This window comes from Psittacula echo (assembly GCF_963264785.1).
Source record: "Psittacula echo genome assembly, chromosome: Z".
Lineage (NCBI taxonomy): Eukaryota > Metazoa > Chordata > Aves > Psittaciformes > Psittacidae > Psittacula > Psittacula echo.
In genome coordinates this window covers 26,357,984-26,366,489 of record NC_137742.1, presented here as the reverse complement: position 1 = coordinate 26,366,489, position 8,506 = coordinate 26,357,984, and positions in this window count along the sequence as shown.

The window sequence follows — 8,506 nt, the reverse complement described above, 5'->3', positions numbered from 1 at the left end:
TTTGTCAGCTAAGTAGAAAGGCCTTTCAAATGTGTAGGTATTCAGTATATACACTTACCTGTACCTGCAACATAATTCTTCTCTTATATGCTTACTGTAGCAGGCAGTACTTAATGGATGCTGTTACAGATCAGAAAAGTATATGAAAGTGCTATCTTTCAGTTGTTCCACAACTGATGTACTAGTTCAGTGACATGTTATTTCTGTTGGCCAATATGAGATGTGCCAACCAGACTTCCTGATAGAATTAATCACATATACTGTATTTAATGAATTACATCAATGCAAAATATGAAGGTTTATGTGTTGTTTTGGTTGGCTGGCTGTTTTTTGACAGCCTACATTGGATGGTTGGATGGTTGTTTTTTCTTCACCATTTTACGCCTAACAGCTTTAATATTTCCAATACATGATATTCAACTTAGAAGGAATTGGATTTAACTTAGAAGGAATGAAAGTAGGCATTTAGCAAATAGTGGAGAGATATTTCTCTTTCTGTATTGTGTTGTGTAAATGTATTTTAAAACTTTCAAACTTTTCTAGCTTGTATTAGGCATTAACCAAACAGTTCTTATTGTTTTGAATGGAAATAGTATGATAATACTTTGGAAAAAGTGAAAATTGACACGATACATAAATATAGATCATATGAGATTCAAACTATCATTTCTTTCTGTCTCAGACCAGCTGTTTTTAATTTTAGATCTCATGCAAGGAATTTCTATATTGATATTATATGATATACATTGTATTTGAAAAAGTTATATAATGTATATGATAATTTAAAGCAGTATATATTCTACTATGTGACAACTGTATTTGAAATCAGAAGGGAAAGGCACAGGTCACACACAGAGCTATAAATTATCTATTTCTTCCTGGCTGGAATTCCAAAATAATAATTGTTTCAGATTCACATTTTTAACCTATTTACCTCTAAGCTGTGCAAGTGCCACTCTTCAACAGTTTTTCCTGTTTTGGCTTTAGGATCCTTTCAGATAATCCAGAATATTTATCCTGAAGTCTAATATTCTTTAAAGGGAAAAGTGCCATGCTCTCCTGGCATTCAAGTCTTGAAAATGTATATTCTACAGGGTAGATAACAATATCAGTAAGAATTTAGGGCATATTGCTTACTAAGTCACTGGGTGTAATGAGAGACATGGATTCACAAAATACTCAATAGGACATAGGGGCTTCCATACATAGCCTCTTAAGTGCCTTGACAGTTCCTTCTACTGCAAGCTTGTATCACTCGGGAGATGTCCACATAATGTGTGTCCTGTAAACACAGAAGCAGGCAGGACTGAAGCTGTAGTGGAACGGATGCTTCAGGCAATGTTAGCTGCTGGGTTGTGCTGCTGTGGTGGAAAGTAGTCGTGGTGTCCAGGGCATCCCCCTTCCGTTATACAAAATTCCCCTCATATAGGTGGTGGGTGCTATGAGGTCAGAAGATGACTAGTAAGGGTGACAAAAGGATGATATTACCTAACGGGAAGAAGTGCAGGGAAGGCTACGTGCCTTCTCTGTAGTTTTCTGATAGATGTGTTCAGATTAAAACGCATAGGATCCTGATGTAGTCAATTTAGAGCCAATACCATGTTATCTTAACCTGGAGAACTAGAATAACTTATGCAGACAGCTTTCCTTTGGCTTTAAGATTAGCAATAGCTTTGAAGTAATTTACTGAAGAATGAACTCCAAAGCTTTCTCTATAACTGGGGGCATTCATAATGCTCCCTTTATAAATGTGCTGGTGCCTAATAATGTAGTTTAGCTAATGTTGCAGGCTTTCCCTCATTTGGGGGCCTAATACGGTCTCTCAGACCTTCCCTGACCTCTCACAGTTCATCCAGCCTTAAGCCTCTGCCCCAAGAGACACAGGAATTAACATAATTTAATGGTATTTTTCAAATATTTCCCTGCAGAGACTAGAGGCCTGGAAGCCAGCATTCTGCAGTCTGGAAATGCCTGTTTTGACATATAACAAAAGAGAAGGAATAGAGGACAAACAAGAAATAGAAGAATGTCATTCTTAAAAAACACAGAAGTATCCTAAATCAGGTGGTTAAATCTTTAGATCCTGTCTTTCATTGTAGGTAAATATATGCACTGTGGTCTTGAAATGCATGAACAGACTTACCAGGCTTCTTCCACTAAACAAACATACCTTTGACATACAAATCAGTTGAAGACTTCTTAGATACAACTATCTGTAAGCCTTTTTTCCTTAAGGAGTATTTTTAAAGAAACATTTTCTTCTAAATGCTGTCATTCAGATAAAAAAAAAAAAAAAACTTTAATAACTCTTGTAACTAAAGTTTACTAAAAGTAAACTAGCTTTAGAAAAGAAAGAAGGCCTGTATGCAAGAGAAAATGTTTACATGAGATACAGGACTGTAGAACTGCTAACAGAGAGACCTACAACTTTAACTATGAAGAAGAAAAAAATATTTTAAATTGCTAGGATATCCTCTTTTATTCAGATTACACAAAAAATATTATTGGGTGCTGGGAAACACTTTCAGAAATGAACTTAAAATAATGACTATTCAGTTGTTTGGAAAACAACTTAAAAAAAAAAAACCAATGAAAAAACCCAGAAAAAATAACATTATACAGGAAAAAAAGAGACATGGACCTTTCTTATCATACTTACCACTTGTTTTAATTATAAAGCCTTTTAGTACAGTTGAGTGGAAACACAGAAGAAGATGGAGTGATTTACCTAGTGGAATCAGAAATTAGGATTTCGTTATATGCTTATGACTTTATATTCTTCATACAGTACACATAGTAAAGTTGGGAAGGATTATAGGAAATAAAGCTTTTTTTTTTTTCCCAGCAATTAGGATATGAATTAAAATACTGTAAGTCATCGACACAGTGTTGTGGCTTAAAACAGCAAAGGATGACAGATACCTTCTAAAATGTATAAATAAACTTAGATATTTTGGCACTAATGTTCCAAAGTAGGAGGACCTGTTTCAATGAAATATGGAATGGCAATTACTTACTCTGGTGTAAATGTGAAAATATTATTACCAGTGAAATGACCCAGTGAATTCCAGGGCTTTAGTATCCATTTTTCTTGAAACTCTCTTAATCCACAGAAGAATCTCAAAGAACTCTACACAAATAGTTTAAAAACTCTTAAAGGTTAAACTATAAGTTAGTCTGCAAAATAGAACAAGTGACACAATACTGTGGCAAGACAAACCAGGGCAGCGCTTCCACAGAATTCCTTAAGGAAATCTTCTTCAGAAACAGTGATGAAATAGAATTTACTGACCTTGATCCTGTAATGTAGCTCAGCCAAAACCTTCCGTATAAAAATTATGGCAAGCATGAAACAGTTGCTGGAATTTAAAAACACAAGTGGCAGTATATGGCACTATGGGCAATTTAAAATTAGCCAATATAAATATAATATATAGATATATACACACACACATTTACATATATACAGAGGAAGAGGAGAAAGATGTTTTCACTGAGACAAATTAAAATTTGCACGAGTCTTGAAACAAGGGTATTTATTCTGAGCATTCAACTTTTTATAATATTTATAATAGATGTATTTAAAGACAACTATCTGTGATAGTTATTTAAAAGCAGTCCTTTCTAAAAAATCTCCTAGCAAGCTGATAAAGCTATTTACCTTATGCAATTTCATACAGAAATCTGAAACTTGCAAAGGCAATGGAAATTGTTTTGTAATGTATTATTTCAAGGATATGCTTTTAACGGACAAAAGTCTGAAAATTCATGAAGTGTGGATTGCAGATATGAACCAACAGCAAAAGATTAGAATGAGGCAATGCAGATCACAACTGTTGTCTCAAAATTAACCAGATAGCACAGGTTCAGTACTATCTGTTTCATGGAACATTTTAATCTTTATATAATTAGACAGCACTGTTGTCCCAGATACCAATGAATGTAAAATTACACAGGTCCTACTTTTATACAGGATATGATAGAAAAGGGAGAGCTCATGTAGAGCTACAAAACTGATGTGGAAATGAATTTTGCAACAGCATTCAGGGAAGATACGAGCAGTGAAGAATGAATTAGTTTGTTACAGTAAATGAGATACGAGATGATGAAAGTCTTGCTGAAGGGTTTTGCTACTGGGGCGGATAAGAAAGGGGGCCACTGTGACTGCATATTGATAACATTTTTACTTCACTTTATGTTTCACGGCTAATGCTTGGCAGAACCTAGCTTATCTTTTGGATAAAACATCTAGGTGAAACTGCACTGCTTTTTAACATTTCTCAGATAGTTACTAAGTGGATGGAGTGCTTATTCTTGTGTTGCCCTTTTTACATTAATGTTTGTCTGATTTAAGTACTAGCTATGTTATTTTGCTGAGTGCACTTTCTCAGAATTTCTACAATGCTTCAAAAGATGCACTTTCACAAAAATAGGAACAGTAATGTCTAGTTGCTAAGTATTTCTCGAATGTTATACGCATCTCACAGCACAGATATGGGCACGAAGCAGAAAGTATACAATGTTACTATGAACATCGCAAACTGAAGGAAAAATGTTTTACAATACAATGTTTTACAATGCACTTTTGAATAGAAACCCTGCAAAATAGTATTCTTGATTCAAAATTTTGCTCTTTGTGTTCTGTATCACATTTGGGCTATATATTATTCAAATTTTCACTGACACTAAATATGGATTTTCTTCTGATTCATACAGCATGAAAAAACTAAACAATTTGGAGTTACAGTTGTAGTTTGTATAAAAAAATAGAAACTCTTTTGAGTCTAAGAATATATTTCTCTATACATTTTCTAAAATCTAAAAACATAAAAAAATTCTCCATTCTTTGAAAGCTGGTCTAAGTCTGGAAAGCAGAAAAACAGCAAATATGAAACCCTTTTGTTACAATATTTCACGGTAGATCCAGACTTTACAGTGGCACTACCAGCTGTTTCAAACATCCTGTAGGATGGTACATTTGTATGGTGTGAATGGAAGTCTGTCGCGAATGGACTCAGTTGGAGATCAATGTGAGGAGACAAAGCCATTTATTATAGAAAACTAACTCTTTATATACTATTTCTTAAAGTTGTTTGCACTAACTTGGCCCATTGTGATTGGATACGTATCTTTGAGGCCCTTAACAACTTACATATAATTGGTTAAGCACAGGTGTGAGAACTGACCTTCAAAGTTTTCCAACAGTCCTCAATTTAGCAACTCAGTAAATTCCAGCTCCTTCTTATCTTGCTGGGATTCTCACTCCCAGTGCCTTGCTCCCATCCTTCTTCACTTTTTGTTGTTCCTTGGTTCATGTCGAACTCTACGTAGGCACTTGCTGATCTGGGTACATGGCCGTTCTTTGCCAGAAAGTCATCCACGGAAGTCTGTTTCTAAAGGAATGGAGTTGCACACCTACCAACATTAGTAAAAATTGTAAGTCTTCCCTTTGCTGTTTTGTGTATATAATTGGAAGGAGGAGGGGGAATAAAATCTGAGAAAAGTGATGAAGACAGATTTCTTAGCATAAGTAGCATTTCACAGACACATTGGAATAACTGCTTGGACTAAAACTGAAAGAACATTTGCTTATTTACAAAAAACTCACAGAAGTGCTCCATGTGTAAAACTGCTTATTAACTAGTTCTTCTATAACATAACATAAGCAAGAGCCATTCATCTCTGTGAAAGCAAGCAATCACTTTCACAATCTTGTGTTTATGTAGTGAGTCTCATTTTTACTGTTAATGTCCAGCATATAACCACACTTCTTCCCTGGAATCAGGGTGCTAGGAATTGAGCTTTCACCTGCTATTTTCAAACAGTATTTCCTCTCAGGCATTTGAAGAACACCAGCAGGGGTTGTTGCTTGCGTATTTAGGTCTTAATTCAATGAAATTTTTCCCCAACAGTACTTTCTGACTGATAACTGCTTTCTCAGATGTCTGCAGAGTGTCCTACTATGAAAGTTAGACTTTTTGAGGCAAGAAATCAACACACACCTGCTTGCCCGACCCAAGGAAATTCCACAAAGATCATGATTATTAAATATTATGAAAAACAAATGTCAAGGTTGTCTGCTATCATGTTTCCTTTCCTAAAACCTTCCTGAGCCCAAAAGAACTCAAAACACACCCAGACTGAGATATCTCTCTGGGTCCTGTTTTCTCCTTCTTGGAAGGTATTTTGGCAACTTTCAATGGGCTGCAAATGACCCAGCAAGATCTTGCTGCACTGACAGCAGGACACCAATACCTTATGCTGGAAGCAAAGATATCAGGCCAGCCAGGGTAGTGCTGGAAAGCCTGGGTTAGGCAATGGGATCTCTGGGGTGATCAACTGCTGACATGCCCCCGAGTTTTGTCAGTGGTCTAGGGACAGGGACAGCTAGTTCTTCCACTCCAGAGGGGATCCTGGTGCTCAGGCAGCATGTAGGGCCCTGCCTGGGGTGCAAAAAGGATGACCCAAAGCAACAGTAATAGGTGCCCCCATTCTCACATGAGTAGAATAAGCCAGAACAACCATCATTAAAATAACAAGCTCCTCAATGCTTAGCAATCACTATGCAATAATATAATAATCGAGTTTGTTTAACAGGGTGGTACCATGTTTCAAAGTGAGCTTCTTTACACTGATTGGATCATATACCTTCTGGCAACAATTTTTTTTAAATTAAGCTCAGGTAAAGTGACATCTCATCTATCAAACCAGATACATCTACCAAATGCTAACATAAAGAAATAGAAAAGAGGTTAGTTTTCAAAGCAAATGTGCTTTGGGAATAAGAATAATAGTTTATTATCCCATCTTTTGCTAGCCATTTAGAGTACGTAAGCCATGCTGCTACTCTGTAGATATTGATAGTCTTGGATATTGATAGTACACTAGCAGATGAAAAATTAATTCCTCATTTCTGCTAAAAAGGCCCATGAGACTTATCAAAGGGTAATATCTAGCACTTTGTAATACCTGGTTATGAACTGCACTCCAGCACTTTCAGTGGTGGAGAGGTTTACATTTATTTCAGCACTCTATTACAGATTCATAAATTAGTCTTTACTAAAGGACAGACTGAATTTTCAAAGGGGAAAAACTTGATATGCATTGATTCACAGTATTCTAAGGGTACACATGTACTTCTAAATTTTTCTCTTTCAATGAGCACACAATATTTGGCTGGAGCAGAGCACTCTGCATGCACCATAGCTCAACCACACAGCAATAATACCATACAATATTTGAAATGGTTTGGCAACCCAGTTTAATGGAACTGTACTAAGTATATACTCTATCCATCATTCTTCATTCCACGTAAATGTTGTTGGTATTCTCTGCTTCATCTGCAATGCTTATTGAAATACTGAAACAAGAATATCCTTGCCAAAACATTTAACTTCGTCAGTGGCCAATCTCTTTCACCAAAGACCTGCATGTTTTCTCCCCAACACTTCAGATCTCCGCTTACTGAAATGATGATTTGACATTTACAACTTCTAGGTTATTCATAGAATCATAGAATACTAGGTTGAAGGGACCACAAGGATCATCTGGCCCAACCTTTCTTGGCCAAAGCACAGTCTAGACAAGATGGTCCAGCACCCTGTCCAACTGAGCCTTAAAACTATCCAGTGTTGTGGAGCCCACCACTTCCCTGGGGAGATGATTCCAATGGCTGATTGTTCTCACTGTGAAAAATGTTCCTCTTGTGTCCAACTGGAATCTTCCTGGGGGTAACTTGTACTCATTACCCCTTGTCTCTCACATGTGTGTCTTTATAAAAAAGGAGTCTCCATCTTCTTTGTAACCACCCTTTAATTATTGAAATGATGACAAGGTCCCCGCTGAGCCTTCTTTGCTTTAGGCTGAACAAACCCAGTTCTCTCACTGTTTCCTCATACAGCAGGCTTCCCAGCCCTTTGATCATCTTATGGCCTTTCTCTGGACCTTCTCCAGCCTGTCCACATCTCTTTTGTATAGCAGAAACCAAAACTGAACACAGTATTCCAGGTGTGACCTGACAAGTGCCAAATAGAGTGGCGTAATGACATCTTTATGTCTGCTGGTGATGCCCTTGTTTATGTAACCCAGCATCCTGTCGGCTTTCTTTGCCATAGCTTCACATTGTTCACTCATATTGAGCTTGTTGTCCAGCAGGATTCCCAGGTCCCTTTCCACAGAGCTGCTCCCCAGCTAGGTAGATCCCAGGCTGTGCTGCACTCCTGGATTATGTTTTCCCAAGTGCAAGACCTCAAACTTTTCCTTGTTGAAGTTTGTAAGGTTCTTGTTAGCCCACTGTTCCATTCTATCCAGCTCATCCTACAGGGTGGCTCTCCCTTCCAGAATGTCCGCTTCTCCATTCAGTTTGGTATCGTCAGCAAACTTGGTCAGAGTACACTTGATCCCATCATCCAGATCATTTATGAAGATATTGAACAGCACTGGGCCCAATATTGATCCCTACAGGACCCCACTTGTGAGAGATTACCAGTTTGAAAATGAGCTATTT